Consider the following 19,946-nt stretch of genomic DNA (forward strand, 5'->3'; position numbering starts at 1 on the left):
TTCACTGCTACTCTTAGTTTTTCCTGGCTTCTGCATCTTCAGTGGCCTCTCTATATTCTTTAGGTATCCCCCTATATTTGATTAGCTTCCCCTCCCCATTAAGCCATTTTCCATATTATATGCAGAGGGATCTTTCCAAAATGCAAATCTGAATGTATTTCCCCTACCTAAATAATTTTTTTCCTCAGTTCCCCATTGCACTTGGGGTTTATCCCAGAATTCTTCACAAGCTCTTCAAGATTTGGTCTGTTCTCATCTTGGAAATTTCATCTCCTTATACTCTTATTCTCACTTCGTAAGTCTAGCTTCCAGGCATACTGGCTCTTTTACTTCCTCAAATACATTACAGTTAGGACCTTGTCACATTCTGTTCCCCCTGCCTATCACACTGACCCTCACCTACCACCTCTACCAATCGCTCCACCTGGGATACCCCTCTTCATTCTTAAGCTCTCAGCTCAAACATTAATTTCTCAGGGAAACTTTCCCTGACCACTCAGAAGCAATTATACGTTCTTTAATACTCTGTACTTGCTAATTTTATTTAATAAAAAGTAATTGAACAGTCAATTGTTTAATTGCCTGCTTGCCCCACTAAACTGTAAGTTTCACAAAAGCAGGGCAGTGGTTGCATGCACTGCTGCATCCCCAGCCCAGGGCACTCCACGTAACAAATGAATGAATGAATGGTTGGGATTCTGAAATGTCAGAGAAGGTAGAAGTTTTAGTTTTGGTTCCAACATGCTACAAGGCCCTCCACAACATCTGGAAATGAACTCTTTCATTACTCCAGAAAACTAGTCTGGGATAAGAGTTTTAAATCATTTTTAAAGTTCTGTGGGCTGCAGCCTACAGGCTGTGGAAATGGAGGAGTCACGCTCATATTGCAGAAGTGCTAGCTAGCATGTATCTGTAGATTGTGTTCACTTGAGACTTCTCTGTCAGGAATTGCCTGTCAGGAACTGCTGAACCAGTGTTTGCTGCCTGAAATCTTGCCGTGTCTAATGAAGTAGAGACAAATGCAACCAATGGTAAGCCTGACTAACAGGCCTTACCAAAAGTACCATTGAAGAAGGAAAAGAAGAAAGGCTCTTCAAAGACATGAGTCTCTCTTGGTCAGGTTCAAAGGTGATGGTGTGAAATACAAGGCCAAGCTAATTGACATCGATGATGTGCCAGATGAAAGAGGGGATAAAATGAACCAACTTTCTCTGATGAAACTAAAGGGAATGGTGACAGCTGTTTGGTCTCAGGGACAACACAAACAAAACTCTGGGTCAACATTTTGCTTTCTGGGATAAAATTAATTGACAAGAAAACTGGGGTAATAGAACAAGAAAATCCAGTTAATAAAATTTCTTTCATTGTCTGCGATGGGTCAGTCAAATGGGGTATTTGGTTACATATGTTGGGAGAAGGCCAGCACCAAGGTATTTTTTTTTTTTTACTATAAAAACAGTCCAACAGGCTGAGCCATTAGTTGTTGATCTTAAGGACCTTTTCCAGGTTATCTATAATATAAAGAAAAGGAAAGAAGAAAAGAAAAAGAATAAGCCCACAAAACAGTAGAGAATGGGAGTGAGAGCTTTCTGACTCTTGATATCAAGTTAACAAACTTAAATGTTTACCAGATGGATTTGTTTGAGGACATAAAAGCAAAGATGTCTTATTAGTGGGTCTAAACTCTGAAATCAACACCAATCAGAATTCTTTAAAAGAGAATCCGTTCTTAACTAATGGCATCACTTCCTGCTCTCTTCCTCAACTAAAGCCTCAGGCATCCTTCTTGCCTGAGAATGCTTTTTCTGCCAATGTCAACTTCTTTCCCATCCCTAATCCTGATCCTTTCCATGATGATCCTTTTGCATAACCAGACCAGCTGGCACCCTCTTTGATTCTCTCAAATCTCCAGATCAGAAGAAAGAGAATTTAAGTAGCTGGTCTAGTCCACTGAGTAATGGGCCCCTGAATGATGATGTTAATTACTTTGGTCAGCAGTTTGACCAAATTTCTAACTGGACTGGAAAACAGGAGGTTCAGTCATACCTGTGGCCTTTTTTGAGTACACAAACACTGCCAGCAGTGAGATCTCAGAATGAGATATCTGAAAAAGAACAGAATGGCTTCCCTATCAAATTCTCCCTGAACCCTTTTGTGGGAAGTCCTTCAAAACTATTGTCAGTACTGAATGGCATAAACACAGGACTTGGAATGTTCTCACCACATGATTCCGTAACAATTATCCCACCTCCACAGAATACCAAACCAGGAAGAGGCAAAAGGACTGCTGAGTCTTCAGCCAATGACTTGCTTCCATCAGACCTTTTTGCAACTCCTGTCTCAGAATCTCCAAGCTGTATGTCTGTCACCTACAGGACAGCCTGCAACCCAATAGACCAACCCTCTGGATCTCGTCAAAATAAGTGTTTCTGCCCCAGCGGGGTCCCTTGCAGGTCTAGGAGGTGTATCAGTCATATCCCCTCAGGGAGGACCGTTGAAACCCTCCACCGCCTTTAGTCTTCAATGAGCCCCCTTCAAAGGTCCCAGGAGCTATTATGGGCAGTCAGCCTTTAGGAATTCGTCAGCCACTCATTAAAAAAAAATTTTTTTTAAAGAAGCTTTAGATTACATAAATGTTACATAAAAAATATAAGGAATTCCCATATGACCCACTTCCTCTCCCTCCCACACTTTCTCATATTAACAACATCCTTCATTAGTATGGTATATTTGTTACAATTGATGAGCCCATATTGAAGATTGCTACTTCACGCAATGCCAGATATTCCAGATTGGCAACAGCCTTCATCCTTTGCAGCTTTAAATTCCCCTCCACCATCTTCTCTTTGGGGCCCTTTAGCATCCCTGGCAGCTAATGATTGGCCATCAACAACCTCCTTGGGGAATCCTTTTCAGAGCAATGTTTTTCCATCTCTTGCTTTGTCAGCCCCGTCCCCTTCTAGACTCTCTTCTCTCCTGGTCATGCTTCCTCAGCCACCTCCCAAAACTGCTGCTGCTCAAGACATCCCCAGTGATGTCTTTACTGCCTTAGATCCACTGGGGGATAAATAACTTAAGAAAGTTAAAGAAATGTTTAAGAACTTCCAACTGCAGCAGCCACCTGTTGTACCTGCAAAGAAGGGAGAGCAGACTTCCTCTGGGACTTCCAGTGCCTTCTCCAATTATTTTCACAGCTAAGTTGGCATTTCTCAAGATAAAGCAGATCTTGATGACTTTTCTGTTGAGCAAATCAATGAACAACCAAAGCCAGGTCCCATGCAAGGTGCCCTGCCAGGTACCGAATGTGCTGCATTTGAGAACACTTTCTGTAAAGGTTCTTTCATTTCATCACCACAAGCCCCTATGACTCCTCAACCCATAGTTCCTGATGTATATAGGTATCATTTTGGAAATCCATTTGCATAATTCCTGAACTTGTTATGCTGATGATACAGAGGAACGAAAAGCTTGGCTTTTGTAGTCAAGGATAAAGCTAATAGCTAGATAGTTCTGACCTCTGCTTTTGTTCCAACTTTGATGTATTATCTGTTCCCTTAATTCTTGCTGCCTCTTCAACTTGTAAAATGCCTTTCACTTTCTGTCTAGGTTAAAGCTAAACTGAGTCTTTGACTTTAAATTCAAAGCTAAGCTCTCTAGCTTAAATGTAAATGAAGTAATTTCCCTACTTGAACTCTTGTCTATTGTGTCCCTAGAATCTTCTAGAATACTCTACCTTGTACCTTATGATTGGGAGACTAGCTACCACAAACCCCTCAGATCGCTGTGCTTTGAATAAATTTTCAAATCCTTATCATTCAAAGTTGTTTGGGGGTTCTGTTTTAAGGTATAAAATCTAAAGGTTTTAGTAGAACAAGGCATCTTTTAAAAGAAATCTTACTTCAGACCCTCACAGAGAATTTTTAAAGTAAAACTGAAGCAAGTCTAACTTCTTTTTAGGCACTTTGGATCTAACAGATGTGGCTTCTTCTCATTCCAAAACTAAAATTTCCCCCAAGGGCAAAAGCATCCTTTTTCCACCTCTTGCTACTATTGCAAATAAGAGAAAAGCTGGTTCTCCTTCTCTCCTCTGCCCCCTGATGGTCTTTTCCATCAACTTTGCTCCTGAGCTCATACAGCATTACCTCTCTTTCACATGCTAGAGAGTTGGGTTAGGGGTTGGGGTTGGAAATCTTATGGATTTGCAGATGTGGAGCCTCTCTACCTTCTCAGTAATTTGAATTGCAAATGGATACAACCTTTATCCTTCCTCTGGAATTGAAAATCATCTTCTTGAACTGAAATTCTAAAAGAGCACTTAATATTGACAAGCAACAGAAGTCAACTCAGTAATGAAGGACTGTATTCTGAAGAGCAACCCATCACGAAGCTAAATGAGATTGTGCCAAACATATTAGTGTAACTGGATTCCTCTAGGTTCTTTGCTATGCTACATAAAAGAATTTTAGAACATGCCAGTTTAGTTGGGCCTGTAGTTTATTAAGGAAATGAGAGAAGAGAATAGAAATGAGAGAAAATAACAGATTACAGGTCCCCAGGTGTAGTTGTGGGCTGGTTCAGGCAGAGGGAGCTTTTTGCTCCTGCTATTATTATAAACCATTAATTATTCCTCCCCTTGCTAATGTTCAGGGGAGGGGTCCCAGCTGTTTGCTGTTTTGATTAATAACACCACCAGTCAGTTCCCCTTGGGGGAATGGTGACAATGATAAGGCCCCTGGAGAATATCTGGGGCTTTTCCTTTATTCTAGGCAAAATCTCATATTAAATGGAGGATTTTCACAGCGTTCTTCCAGTATCCATCTGGCAGGGTCTTTCCCTTAGGGGTTTTCCAGGCGGGGTTCCATGGTCACAGATTTCATGGCCATGTTTTTCTGCCAGGTTTTAGATTCGTTTTCCCATTCCCTAAACAAGCTTGCCCCATTAGGTGCTTATTTGGGATTATACTAGCCCTTTATCAAGTAACTGGAAAGTTTTCTTGAAGCCACAGTCTTGGAGTTAATAGGTAGAACACTGGAAAACTGTGATATAAGAAGTAGTTGTTTTTGTCACTTAACTCTAATGTCTACAATATTTTTCTCCTCATCAGTGTGGAAAGTTTCCCAGTTCATTTTCAGTCCTGTTGTTAGCACAGTTCTAAAGAGTGTGTTCTTGCCAAAATTATTTTTTTTAAAAAATTTTGGGTTTCTAAATGTTGTCTCTTAACTCTTAATGCTCAGGCTCTTGTGGGTGCTAATTGGCTATATATAATGTTACTTTCAGATTGAAGAAGAGGATGACTGCTAGGGATCTAAACAAGGTGGTGACTTATGAACCTCTAGTGGTTAGCTCAGAGTTGTCCAAGCTCAAGTCCTGTGGTTAAATGTTTAATGGTAAGAACTAAGCATGTATGGCATAATTTTCCATCTGGCTTCCTACTCAGTCATTATAAACACAGACTGACATAGCATTTTAAATGTCCAAATACTGAATGTGCTAAACGGGAGGCAACTATTTCTAGGTAATTGAATTTTTGAAAGTGATGTTCAGCCACACAGCTGTTTTGTATGTACTTATTTTCTCTTGTGTACATTTTAATATATGAATCTATAAATTTACTCATTTCAATAAATTGGAATGACAAAAAAGTTATGTGGAATTATGTGGATTTGTCTCCATTTTGCTTGTTGAATTTTCTTAGGCTGAAAGCACTCTTTTTTGAAAAATGATTAGATCCCTGTGCTTTTGATTTTAGTGGCTGTAGACTTTGTAGTTGTGAATGCTTCATTGGAACCCTTTCTGTGATGGCCCCTTGAATAATCTCTGGCCAAATGGTATTAGTATTGAAGCAGGCTAGTATAGGGAATCAATAGGTGGATCTGGCAAGAAGTCCACATGGACATCAATAAACCCAAGACTGCAGCTGGAAGACCCTCCCCAAGATTCTGCCACTCAGAAGATTTCCTCTGGAAGCCAAGAGAAGCCCCGGATATTCCCCAAGAACTTTATCATTGGGCCCTCATGGGAGATTGATGGGGGAAATAAGCAATCAAAGTGGTGAACAGCTGGAATTCCTCCCCTGCCATTAGCAAAGGGGTGGGATAATAAGCAGTTTAAAAAGTGGCAACGGCCCAAGTTTGCTCTTTCTTGCCTCTGGACGGCGGAACTACAGCTGCCTTCTCCCCCCTCTTGGATTACCACTCAAGTAAACCTGTATAACCTATACTGGGGAATTGTAGCCTATAAATCAGTCCTCTTTACCACTTTTCAACCCCTTCCTCTTCACCTGGGACCCCAATCTATTATTTTCTCCCATTTCTCTTCCCTCCCTACCTGAATAAATTACTGGCCTAACTCACCCGATGTGCTCTTGAAATTGATTTCTGCAGCATAGTCAAAGAACATAGACAAAATCTGGTAACAGTAGTGGGCTGGTGAGTGAGGAGAAAGGAAAAGGACTGATTTTCCTGTGCAGTGATGTGACTGTCCTGTCTTTGGCGTAGAAAGAGAATGCATTTTGGGGTCAGATCTGCATTGGCATCCCAATTCTTGAACTTTGGCGAAGTTTTTTTCCCCACCTTTCCTGGCTTCAGTTTCTTCACTTATGTAATTGAATCTACCTCGTTATTATGTGCAAACTTACAGAGATAACAGGGACTTACAGAGATAACAGTGCTTGCAGCTGGTAGAGACTGGAATTCTAGTACTTTTCACTTCTCTTTTCTTTGTATGTATAAATGGTTTCAGTCTTCCTTAATTTGGGATCCAGGACCCCATACAGTTGAAATCATTGTTTTGAAACTCTAAAGACTTATCTACCTGAAGCTTATTTTTAGAGATTATTTTGATAGGCTTGGACTGAATGAAAGATTGCAAACTTCATTCAAAAGTATCTTATTGCATCTGGACAAAACTGAAAGTGAAGTAAAGCAAGAAAAAAGAGGAAATCTCATATGTAAATGATTCCTAGAAATATACTTCTTGTAAGGAGGGAATGAAGCAAAATCCATCCTACCAGGCTTAATATCATTCAATTATGACCTTCTGTGATGCTTATGTGTCAACTTGACCAAATTATTGTGTCCAATTATTTGGTCAAACACTGACCTAGTTGTTACTGTGGAGGTATTTTACAGATGGGATTTGCAGCTATGTATGAGTTGACTTAAAGTAAAAGCAATGTGAATGGGCCTTATTCAATCTATTGGAGGTCTTAAAATGGAGAACTGATGGTTTAAAGAATCAAAAGGAATTCTGCCTTGAACATACACCCTCCCTATAAACTCAGACTAAAGACTTCAACATCTCTCTGCCTGGAATTTCCAGGCCCTATAATCACCAATTCCTTATAATAAATCTCTACACACACAGTTTATTCTGTTTCTCTGGAAAACACTGACTAGTACACGTTCCTAGAATATGTTAGTAGATGTAGCATCCCACATTAGAGAATGATTCACCCCTCTCTCTACACATTCATATCACAGGTGTTTGAGTGCTTAGGATGTGTCAGGCACTGCCCCAGAAGCATAGATCCAAGACACAGCTCTGCTCTGGTGGAGGAAGGAGAGGAAGAGGAACAAGATAACACGCAAATATATATAATGCCAGGTGATGAAAAAGGCAACAACAAATAAAAAACCGTGAAGGGATAGACTCAGAACGTGTGTGTATGTACCATTTTATACAAGGTAACCTGCAAAAGCTTCTAGCACTGAGATTTGAGCAGAGGCCTGAATGTAGTGAGAGATCAAGCCCTTGGTCCCTAAGGTATGGGTTTCCAAGCAGAAGTTCCCGCTGGCATAGAGGAACAAAGCAGCATGCTTCCTGTATCTGAGGAAAGGCAGAGAGCCAGTGAGGTGGGAGCAGAGCAGTGAGGGGGAGGGAGAGGGGGAGGAGGGAAGGTCAGGAAGAAGGCAGGGCAAAGTACACAGGGCTGAGTACACTGTGGGCTATATTTTATGGGGAAGATTTGAGCATGATTGGATGTATCTGTTAACAGGATCGTTCTGGCTGCCATAGGGGAACGTGACCAGAGGAATTAGGGAGACCATAGGAGGTTGTTACCCAAACTAGTGAGAAGTATGATCCCTCAGTAAATGCTGTTAAAGTGTGTTAATAAAATATACTTCTATAGGGTATTTTTTCTCAAAAAACAAAACAAATTCTACTGTCTACTGACTACCACAGTAAGCTCAGTTTCTTTTTCTTTACCAATTCTTTCATTTCGCTCTCTGTACTAGAGTAATAATAATGAGGGTAGTGAAAATTATTGGATTATGGATCTACTTCAAAGGTAGAGCTGATAGGCTTTGCCAGTGGGCTGGATAAGGAGTATGAAAGAAAAAGCCAAGATGACGTTAAGTAGGGCCTGAGTAAATTGGAGGATGGAGATGCCATTTACTGGGATGAGGAAAGATAAAGAGGGGCAGGTGTGGGAGAGACTTTAAGGTCTTTTTCAGTGTCTAGGAATGTTCTTTTGAATCACAAATTTCTGGGAGGATTGCTACTTCCAGCTATCAGCCATTATCTTCCTGTGAAAGTTGGGCTCTGGTCAACTTTCAAATTGCCTGGCATGATGGGGATTCTGAAAGGGAGGTTTTGAGCAGTATAGAATACACATTATAAGGAGTTGAATTTCCTAGCCAAGAGCTATAGTCCTGTTTATTAAACAAACACTTCTGCCTTATTGTCTACCTAGACACCCAAAGCTAGAGTAACAGTTGTAGGTGATTCCCAACTTGGCACAGGTTGCAATCACTATTAAGTCTCCAAAAACAAACCTTGAAGGTTTCCAAGTTTTAGTTAGTGAAAGCATAGAGCTGCAAGTGGAAAAGGACATTAGCTAGGGTTCAAATGAAGACTCAGAGAAACATGATACTCAGAGAGATTATATGACTTCTCCAAGTGAAGTGAAGGAAAGCAGAGATAGAACTAGAACCTGGGCCTCCTGACTCCCAGACTGGAGCTCTTTTGACTGTACCACACTGGAAGGAATATGAAAATCTCACATAGGCACTGAGTAGGAGTAAATCATCTTTTATTCTCAGAGACTAGATATTGTTGCAGCATTTATTACACACTACTGTTTTGTTTTGTTTTTACTTTTAAAATGTTTTATTGCTACTGTAATTATATAGGGAACTAATTATCATTTCATAGTTTCCCATGATCCTATTTAACAAAATGTTAAAACCTGACAAATTTTAACAGTTTCCTTCCAAAACTAGAACCATAAATGATGTCTTCTTTTTTTCCCTTTTGTAGTCTTTTATTATATACATCTTATTTTCTTTTTTTTTTTTTTTAATGATACATAGATCACACAAAATGTTACATTAAAAAGTATAAGAGGAGAGGGGTTAGGGATGGGAGGATGGGTCAGATGGCTCAGGAAATTGGGGGAGGGTGGGGGGAACATTTGAACAAAGGAGATTGTCAGGTATGTAGTTGAAACTATAATGTTGAGAAAACTCTTTAGAAACTATAATAAGGAAGGTTGAGGCAGGGCCTCGCAGCAGGTAAGACCGACGCGAGTGATGCTCACGGAGACTGGCTGATGGCGCAGGTCCACTTTATTAAGGAAGCGATCAGACTTTTATAGAGGGTAAGGCAACGTGGGTGTACGCTATTGGAGGATGTGTTGTGGCATTGCGATTGGTGCGCGTAAGCTGTTACTAGGGAGAGAGTCTGAAGCAAAGGGCCTGGCACTGGCGCTATGGCTGGCACTTTGGAGCGGGCTTTCAAGGAGGCGGATTATCTACCTCATACTTGATGCCTGCAGGGGAGGTGCGTATCAACCTCAGACCCTGGTTTCAGCTACTTGCGCCAGCCATATTTTCGCCTGCCTGCGGCCCCTTCCCTCAGAAGGTTACCTGTTTAAGATGCTTAAGGAGGGCATCTGACACAGGGCAGGTTTCTAGGGAGTATGTGAGTGCTCGTTTTGTCATAGTGGGTTTTATCACTGGGTGGAGACCCATACAATGAGAGTGAAGGTATACCCACATCCTGGGGAGGACTGATGTTCTCAAACAGAGGGAGTTGTATCTCTCGGGACAACTGGGGACCCCCAATGGGTTAGGGCAGTCAAGTATGTCAAGCCCTCAATAGTTGCAAGTATCTGTGAATATGGTCCTTCAAGTAATGAAGATTGATTGCCACTGTGGATCCTGAGTGGAGGAGGAGAGAGATATTGAATAGATGGAATCAGTGTAACTGTGGGGCAATGGAAGAGTTCCACAAGATAATGCAATGATGAATATAGGACATGTTAAATTACACCAAAAATGTATTAAAGTCATAGGCTAAAATGTAAACCATAATGTAAAACATAACTAAAAATTTAGAAAATTGTATTGTCTAAAATATAAACCATAATGTAAACCCAAATGGAACCATGTTTGAAAGCTATGTTTCAATATGTGTACATCAGCTGCAGCAAATATAATATGAACATTTAAAAAGATCATTGCTGGGGAAGGGACAAAGTGTTTGATGTTGGATATGTGGGAGTACCCTATATTGTATATGTGAATTACTGTGATCTAAAACTTCTGTGAAGACAAAATAAATAATTAGAAAAAAAAGAGAAAGAATGTAGGCACTGAGGAAGAAATGAAAGAATTGCCTTGCCACTGTACATACAGGGCAACATCTATTGCAGTGATGAAAAGCAAAACATCAAAAACAAAGCTTTTATACTTTTTCATTTTTTGATACCTCAATTTATTTTTTCTTTATTTAATTTTTCTAAATTAGTATGTATTCTATATCTAACCTTTATACTCATCACTATATTCCATTTTATTATTAATGAAACTTGGCAATATATTAGGCTTCATTTTTGAAGAGGTTTTGGACTACAGAAAGGTTCAACTATTGCAGGAGAGGAACACTGGTATGGGGTGTTACTGATGAGGGTCACATGGTTGGGAGGGAGTTCTCCAGGGCATGTATAGAGGGTATATAAAAATGTTTGGATATTTTCGTAGTAGTTACAGTTACAAATGACAACTGAGGGAGTGCTGAGTTTTCACCCAGGGGCGCTCTCTCACATTCCCCAATGGAACAGCAACAATCCCCCAAGTGCAATGGCAAAGACCAATAAAGAAGGATGGTCCAACAATGAGCCCTTGATACTGATGAGTATGCTTATGAGCCTGTGCAGCTGAAATATGAATGAGGCCTAGGGCTGCAGGGTGCCTAAGAGTACCTCCTGAGAGCCTCCATGTTGCTCAAATACGGCCACTCTCTAAGCCAAACTCAGCATGTAAATGCATTACATTTGCCCCAGCATGGGACATGACTCCTGGGGATGAGGCTCCCTGGCGCTAAGGGATTACTACCAAACACCAGCTAATAATGTAGCTAGAAAGAGACCTTGAATAAATGGTTCAACTCAGACCAGAAGAATTTCTCAGCCTACATGTAATATCAGGTGTTAAAAACTGCTTTTTGACCTTGAATAAAAGGGGGAAATAGAAAGGACAAATGAAAGTCGGGAGGTCATCAGAGGGGTTGCGCTTATGCATACCTCAGTAGGGTCCCAGAGACAGCCAAAGTAGATACAACCCCAGGTACTGGTTCTCCTGAGGGCTACAGAGACCCACAGGTTCTATGGTCATGGCAGATGGCTCTGGAGTTCAGTGCCATGTCAGTTTGCCCTACTTTGGAGTTTGCATTCCTGAGTGTGATAGAGTTGGACTCAGATGTGACCTTTCTACACATGCCTCTTCTGTCACTTCTACTGGACTTGTGGTTGGCAGGGGTTGGTGTATACTCAGGAGACCTTAATCTCTGGACTGTCCTTGTGACAGCCAGGCCCTGACCCTCAGCAGACTTGCAATTCTTACCCTCTGATTTATTGGACTTACCCTGGCCAGCTAACAGGGAGGAGAAGAAGGTCAACCACCACACCAGGGAACAAAGAGTGCCTACAACTGCAAGCAGGAGAATTGCATCCACCATCTATGTGGAATCTAAGCCCCCTCTCGATATAGAGTTGGAATGGACGTAATCATCCCAGGGTCCACAGGATGGAGGAATAGAGTATGGACTAGAGAGGACTTACTGATGTTGTACTTGTGGAACTAGTGTGATTAGTAATGGAAGAAATTGTAGCATTGATGTGGAGAAAGTGGCCATGGTAGCTGCTGAGGGTAGGGAGAGGAAGAAGAGATATGATGTGGGGGTATTTTCAGGACTTGGAGTTGTCCTGGGTGGTACTGCAGGGACAGATGCTGGACATTGTATGTCATGCCATGGCCCACTGAGTGGACTGGGGGAGAGTGTAAACTACCATGTAAACTATAATCCACATACTATTTTTAATCCACGTTCATGGATCTCAGGGCTTTTTACCTTGAGGGAGGAAACCAGAAGTTGGCTGGGTTTACTGGTCCAGCTATACAAAAAAAGAATGACAATATTAGTCCTTGTTTCCCTATGGGGATAGAATATTACTGCCACATTCAGGAAATGATGGATTATGATAGTTGGAAAGGGACAGAGGTGTAATGAGCAGATGCTATCACCATGATTATGAAGATAATTAAAATCTATCAATATCTACTATAAAATAAGTTTGTGATATTTCAGTTTCCTTGCCTATATCAAATGGGTAGCTGAAAGCAAAATGGCTTGGTTTGTATTTAAGCTGTATTTTCTAGAATATTGAGGCAGATGTTAAGGAGTAGTGGAAAGTCCAAAGCAGACTGCTATCATCCTAAGGTATTGTGTATGGAGGTGTTGAACTTTTACATTCCCAAAAGTGTTATCCAAACATGGAGGTAAAATCAATGGAATCCTGATTTTCTAATGAATATATTATAGACTAAAATTTAAAAATTACTTAAAAAAAAAATAAACCAAAAGACTAGAAAATTCTGAGTATTTGGCAGGGTGCCCAGGCTAAAGCCAGGCTACCAGTCCATTCTACAGGGTCTTTTGGGGGGTGCTGCTGTGGAGAACTGTGAGGAAAGCTTCAATATATTCCTTTGGTCCCAACAACTTGTGACCTGGCATAAAGATAGTATAGTCCCAAATTATGACAGAATATTTGTTCTTATTTGTAGTCTGCTTGCTCATCTGCTTTTGTTTCTTCTCCTCCCTTCTCTTCCCTTTCACAAATGCATCTATTTGATAATGAAACAAGTTTTTGGTTGTTATGAAAGTTTCCCCCTGGATTGCCATTGCCCTTGTGGATGATTTGTATTGTTTACTCTATTATAAAATCATTTCTTATGGTTTATCTTTATAACTGTGATTTGAGATCAGCTACTAGTGAATTATCTAGATATACTGCATTGTTATTCCATTTCTTTATTTTAATGTCCTTTTAGCAGTATTTTCTGTTACTGATGAAGACCAAGATTCTGAAATGAAACAGGAGTCATAACAGGAGCACATCTTTGAGATACACAGATTTGGTGATTTTGTCCATTTATAAAATTGATCTCTAGATTACTTATCTCAAATCTCTGTTGCTTTGAGAAAGCAGAGGGCAGAAGTTGCCTAATCTGGTTATTTTTTCTAATGCAGACTCAGTATTAGCTAGAGAGAGGGGCTTGTGCATGTGCCAGTTCTAAGAACATTTCCCCCTTGGTCAAATAGGTATTTTGACATCAAAATTGGCTTCTCTAGCTACACTTACTTGCACTTTAATAACGCATTATTATGGATTGCCTGTAGATTCTGTGGTCTTATGCAGAAATGTTGTTGCAAAGCTATTTGTATGGTCTGCTCAGCCAGTGGTTGTTGGTGTCCAGGGACAGCTGGCTTATGCTGCCCAGACTCACATAGGAATAGCTTTGGCTACCGTGTGTGTATGTGTGTGATTTAAAAACACACAGAGACACACATATGTAAATGAAGAGAATGAACTTGCCCCTTAAATTCTATCACTCACTTATAGGTAAAGGGTAGAAAAAAGTACTTGGGGAAAATCAAATTATAGTCACGTGCTCCTTGATGAACGAGGAATCTAAGTGATGGAGAGGTTTGTGGTCCTTGTGTCAAAGTGACTTGTTGACATGCCTTTCTCAACCTGGAGACCCCATCTTGGCATTCACCCCATCTCAGTATTCACCCCATCTCAGCAAGGGATTGAATTTGCATTTCCCTCTTAGGACAGACACATTAGCTCATAGTATCTATTCAGATTCTCATTCACTCCTATTTTGACTTTCTTTAGTTTATTTTCAACTTTTTTCCATTTCCCCAAACAATTTTGTAACAGGTCTCAACATGTTTCATACATTTTATGTTAGTGATTTATGTATCTAAGGAAGCAACCTACACTTAACAATCCATAGTCTCCACTGCAGGTTCAGTGGATTCTCATCATTTGCCATAGTTATGTTCTATAATGTTGCTGTGAACACTGAATTAGCAAATACTAAACCAGTGTTCCTAGAGGAAAGACAAAGTTAGGTTCCTAAGAGCCTCTGGTCACAACACTTTCTTTAGCTGTTCGGAATATAATTTTATTTTATGTGTGTATCTGTTTAAAACACCTTGTTTAATATATAGTGTTAATTCATTAACATTGAACTTATGGCCAACAGCACTATGATACATGCTTGAATGAAGCTTATCTAATGCAGGTATTTTCTCCATAAGGCACATCACAATCTTCTTGCACTTAATGAATACTAGGAAACAATCCAGAGCTACATACAGTTTGGGGACATTTTAAACAGAAAAATCATCAACACAAAGTACTAAACTATTAAAAAATGTGGCACTGAATATACTGGAAAAGGATACTTGTTTACAGTATGAGAACTGAAACAAGAAGGTTGCCTTGTTCGACTTCAGCTGGGAATGTGTGCCTTAGGTGATTCAAATTTTTTGCTGCTCTGTGCATGTCCAGAAATGACCATGAGAGCAATAAGAATATTGACTTTGGGGTTACAAATAAATTTTAGCAAATAGGTGAAGTCATAAATGCTGATCTGCAAATTGAAGGATTCTCTGTATTTTCTAATGATTTACTGTAAGTATGACTGCTTGCTATTGATGGAAGCAATTTCATCTTTAATTGATTAATCTTGAGTCAACACAGATGTTTCTTACCAAGCTTGGGTTCCCTGACTTCTTTTTCTGGGTTTTCTCTATATCACTGTTTTTTGCATTAAAATAGTTATTATATAATATTATATATATATACAATGATATGTATACCATATATAAATTTTGAAGCAAAATAATAATTATATTCATGAATCTATACTAAAATTTAGAACTAGAACATTAATAATACTATTAAATATACATGTCTGTGCTCTCCTTTCCCCAACAAGAGTTATCTACTCTTTTGAGTTTATAATTATCAATCCTACTCCTTTTTTTTTTTAAATTGGGCAGTTTTCATATATATGTAACCCTAAACAATAGTTTGTTGAGTTTTATTTTTTTAAGATTAATTAAAATTGTATCATCCTGAATAGTCATCTATGCAATCAACTTACTGTTGATTAATGTCCATGAAATGCCCTTGTATTACAATTAGCCCAGTGAGTGCTTGACCAATGCCTGGTCAAATTGACACATTAGCCTAACCATCACAGTACACTCCTTGTCAACTTGGCAGCCATACACATCACCTTAAAACATACTTAGTCTCTAAATAAATATTTTTCTGCCTAGTAATATTCAACTGTCTTGTGGACAACTGGAAACTCACTAAATCCCTCCAGGATAGGGTGCAAGTCCTTGGGTAATATTCACTCTTAAACTTGACATCCTTAAATAATACAAAATGAAGCTAATACTACTTATGTCATATGATAAGGGAAAGGGTAGGTAAGAAAACAAAGATATTCATTTTTCTGTACCTATACAAACACATTCATAACAAAACAAGGAAGAAATATTCATGACCATTATAGTCCTCATTTCTGTAACTGGTTACATTCCACTACCCATTCCATGTTCCCTCTACCTGTAGCAACACCTCAGCTATCTGTGGTTCTTTGCCTGGTGGGGTGATCCAAATTATCATTCTTGAAGATTCTAGGCCATTGTTTGTCCTGCCTAGATTGGGTTGTTGCAATTTACCATTGCAACACAGGCATGGTAGTACTAAGAGATGCCATTATAAGAGATTTTATATTCTAGGAAAACACTTCTTTACATCTGTTGTGTAGGTGCAGTCCTATTTCTCTTGATAGTCAGGTTCAGTTACCCCAGCCAGTACAGTAATTGCCTTCTTTTTTTAAAAAAAAGATTTATTTTATTTATTTATCTCCCCATCCCCCCCATTGTCTGCTCTCTGTATCCATTCACTGTGTGTTCTTCTGTGTCTGCTTGCATTCTCAGCAGCACCAGGAAACTGCATCTCTTTTTTTGTTGCATCATCTTGCTGCGTCAGCTCTCCATGTGTGTGGTGTCACTCTTGGGTGGGCTGTGCGTTTTTTCACATGGGGCAGCTCTCCTTGCAGGGTGCACTCCTTGCGCATGGGCCTCCCCTACGGGGGGTGGGGGGAGGGCGCCCCTGCATGGCATGGCACTCCTTGTGCGCTCCTGCACTGTGCGTGCGCCAGCTTACGGCATGGGTCAGGAGTCTCTGGGTATCGATCCCTGGACCTTCCATATGGTAGATGGATGCTCTATCAGTTGAGCCATGTCTTCTTCTCCAGTAATTGCCTTCTTTGACTATTTATTCAAAGACACAAGATACCCAAAGTGGCCAGGTGGCAGTCTAACTTCCAGTTCAATGGCATCGTTGTTGTATTTCCTGATGAAGCGCTCTTCCTTTTGGAACTAAGACCTGTAGACTAGCAGAGCTTAAGGGTGTAGGGACAAGAAGCAAAATTTTCCTAATGGATCACTAGGGATAATAGTAGGTGGGACACTCCCATTTCTACTCCTTGAATCCTGGACCCATGAATCCCGGCTATAGGAGAAAAAACACCATTGAGAGGATGCTGATTTAGAGCATCCACAGTCTCCTGGAAAACATTGCCCTGGTCCTGCAAGGTATTCCCATCTAGTTATAAGGCGGGTTAGTATAGGGAAAGGGAAGACTTGGATCACAGCTGAAGACCCAGCAGACAACATGGCCAAAAGACAACATGGCTGGCAGACAACATGGCCAGCAAGCCTTGTGGCCATGAAACCCTGCCTGGAAACCTCCTAGGGGATCCCGTGAGACCCGGAATGAGAATCTCAATTGGAATGAGAATCCCATTCAGGATCAAGGGAAAGTCCTGGATATACTCAAAAGGTCTCCCAGTAGGGCCACAGAAAAATGGCATGTGGACAACCAATCAGAATAGCAAACTGACTATAAAAAGCCCTGGCCTGGGGTCCCATACCCTCAGCTCACCCTACAGTGAGTCCATGGCCCATGCTCGGCATGGACCATGTACTTTTCTCATTTTCTTGTTTCTTAATAAACTCTTTACTCCCTTGCTTTCCCTATGGTGTGTCCTTAAACTCTTTTATGTGACATAAGCCAAGAACCTAGAAATCGAGAAACCAGAGCCATCCAGTAACAGGTGGTGCCATAATTGAGTCTTCTAAATACCATTCTACCATTCTATCAATCAAACTGCTTCAAGATGGGGGAACATATTAAGACCAGTGAATTCCATGAGCATGTGTCCATTCCCACACATCATTTGCTGTGAAGTGGGTTCCTCATCAGAAGCAATGTGTATGGAATACCATAGAGATGGATACGATATTCTCTAAGTCCACAGATGGTAGTTTTGACAGAAGCATTGTGTAAGGGAAGGCAAATCCATATCCAGAATATATGTCTATTCCAGTTAGAACCAATCACTGCCCCTTCCATGATGGAAGTAGTCCAATGTAATCAACCTACCACCATGTAGCAGGTTGATCACCTCAGGGCATGATGCCATATCAGATACTGAGTGTGGGTCTCTGCTCCTAGCAGATTGGGCACTTAGCAGTGGCTGTAGTCAAGATGGCCTTGGTGAGGGGAAGTCCATGTTGCTGATCCCATGCATAACCTTCATCTCTACCTGGATGACCACTTTGTTCATGAGCCCATTGGGCAATGATAGGAATGCCTAGGAAAAGAGGCTGAGTGCTAGCCCCAGAGTGGGTCATCTTATCCACTTGATGATTGAAATCTACCTCTTTTGGCCACCATCTGGTGAATATTCACATGGGACACAAATATTTTCATGTTTTTTGCCCACTCAGAAATGTCTATTCACAAAGCTCTTCCCCAAACCTCTTTGTCACCAATTTTCCAATTATGTTCCTTTCAAGTCCCTGACCATCCAGCCAAACCATTGGCAACAGCCCATGAATCAGTGTAAAAACACATCTCTGGCCATTTCTCCTTCCAAGCAAAATGAACAACCAGGTGCACTGCTTGAGGTTCTGCCAACTGGGAGAATTTGTCCTCACCATTGTCCTTCAGGGACATCCCAGTAAGGAACTGCAGTGCTGCAGCTGTCCACTTTTGGGTGCTACCTGCATATGGTGCGGAACTCTCTGTAAACCAGACCCAAGTTTTCTTTTCCTCAGTCAATTTATTGTAAGGAACTTCCCAAAAGGCCATAGCTGTGGACTGGGAGAGAGAAGGTAATGTGGTAGAAGTGGTGACCATGGCATTTGTGCCTTCAGGACCTACTCCAGCCCTATCTCGTATATTCCACTTCCACTTAATGATGGAGTACTGCTGTGCACATCCAACTTTATGGTTTGTTGGGCCAGACATTACCCATCTCATGAGAGACAACTCAGGTCTTATGGTAACTTGATGGCCCATGGTTAAATGTTCAGTTTCTACTAAGGCTCAGAAGCAGGCCAAAAGCTGTTTCTCAAAAGGAGAGTAGTCATCTGCAGAGGATGGCAGGGCTTTGCTCTGAAAGGATCCATCTCTATGGTATTCCCTATAGGGACCAGCCAAAGGCTCCAGGGGGCATTTCTTTTTTCCACTGACACTTTCAGCAGCATTGGATCTGTTGGATCATATGGCCCAAGTGACAGTGCAGCTGGCACAGCAGCTGGGACCTGTTGCAGAGCCTTCTCTTGTCCTGGTCCCCACTCAAAACTAGAAGCTTTTCTGATCACTGGGTAAATGGACCAGAGTAGCCAGCACACCCAGATGAGGAATATATTGTCTCCCAAATCCAAAGAGAACAACTACGTATTATGCCTCTTTTGTTGTTGTAGGAGGGATCAGATACAACATCTTTTCCTTCACTGTAGAAGGGATAACTTTTTTTTAAATTCGTTTTTAAAAAATATTACATTAAAAAAATATGAGGTCCCCATTCACCCCCACCACCACCAGCCCCCCATACCCCCCACAGCAAACTCTCCCCCATCATCATGACACATCCATTGCATTTGGTGAGTACATCTCTGGGCATCGCTGCACCTCATGGTCAATGGCCCACATCATAGCCCATACTCTCCTATGTTCCATCCAGTGGGCCATGGGAGGATCTGCAATGTCTGGTAATTGTCCCTGCAGCACCACTCAGGACAACTCCAAGTCCTGAAAATGCCTCCACATCTCATCTCTTCCTCCCATTCTCTGCACCCAGCAGCCACCATGGCCACTTTTTCCACACCAATGCCACGTTTTCTCAATTACTAACCACAATAGTTCATGAATAGAATATCAGTAAGTCCACTCTAATCCTTACTGTATTCCTCCATCCTGTGGACCTTGGATTGGTTGTGTCCATTCCACATCTATGTCAAGAGGGGGCTTAGATTCCACATGGATACTGGATGCAATCCTCCTACTTTCAGTTGTAGGCACTCTTGGCTCCATGGTGTGGTGGTTGACATTCTTCAACTCCATGTTAGCTGAGTGGGGTAAATCCAATAAACCACAGTGTAGGAGCTGAAGTCTGTTGAGGCTCAGGGCCTGGCTATCATATTGTCAGCCCAGAGATTCAGATCACCTAGATGTATCTTAAACCCCAACACCAACTACAATTCCGGTAAAGTAACAG

The 19,946-nt window shown here is 41.0% G+C and overlaps 1 pseudogene; it reads left to right on the forward strand.

The window, feature by feature from the left end:
• Positions 1–988: 988 nt before the first annotated feature.
• On the forward strand, positions 989–3,426 carry LOC101418172 (disabled homolog 2 pseudogene; annotated as a pseudogene).
• Positions 3,427–19,946: the final 16,520 nt, after the last annotated feature.

The sequence above is a fragment of the Dasypus novemcinctus genome, chromosome 4 (assembly GCF_030445035.2).
Source record: "Dasypus novemcinctus isolate mDasNov1 chromosome 4, mDasNov1.1.hap2, whole genome shotgun sequence".
NCBI classification, from domain to species: Eukaryota; Metazoa; Chordata; class Mammalia; order Cingulata; family Dasypodidae; genus Dasypus; species Dasypus novemcinctus.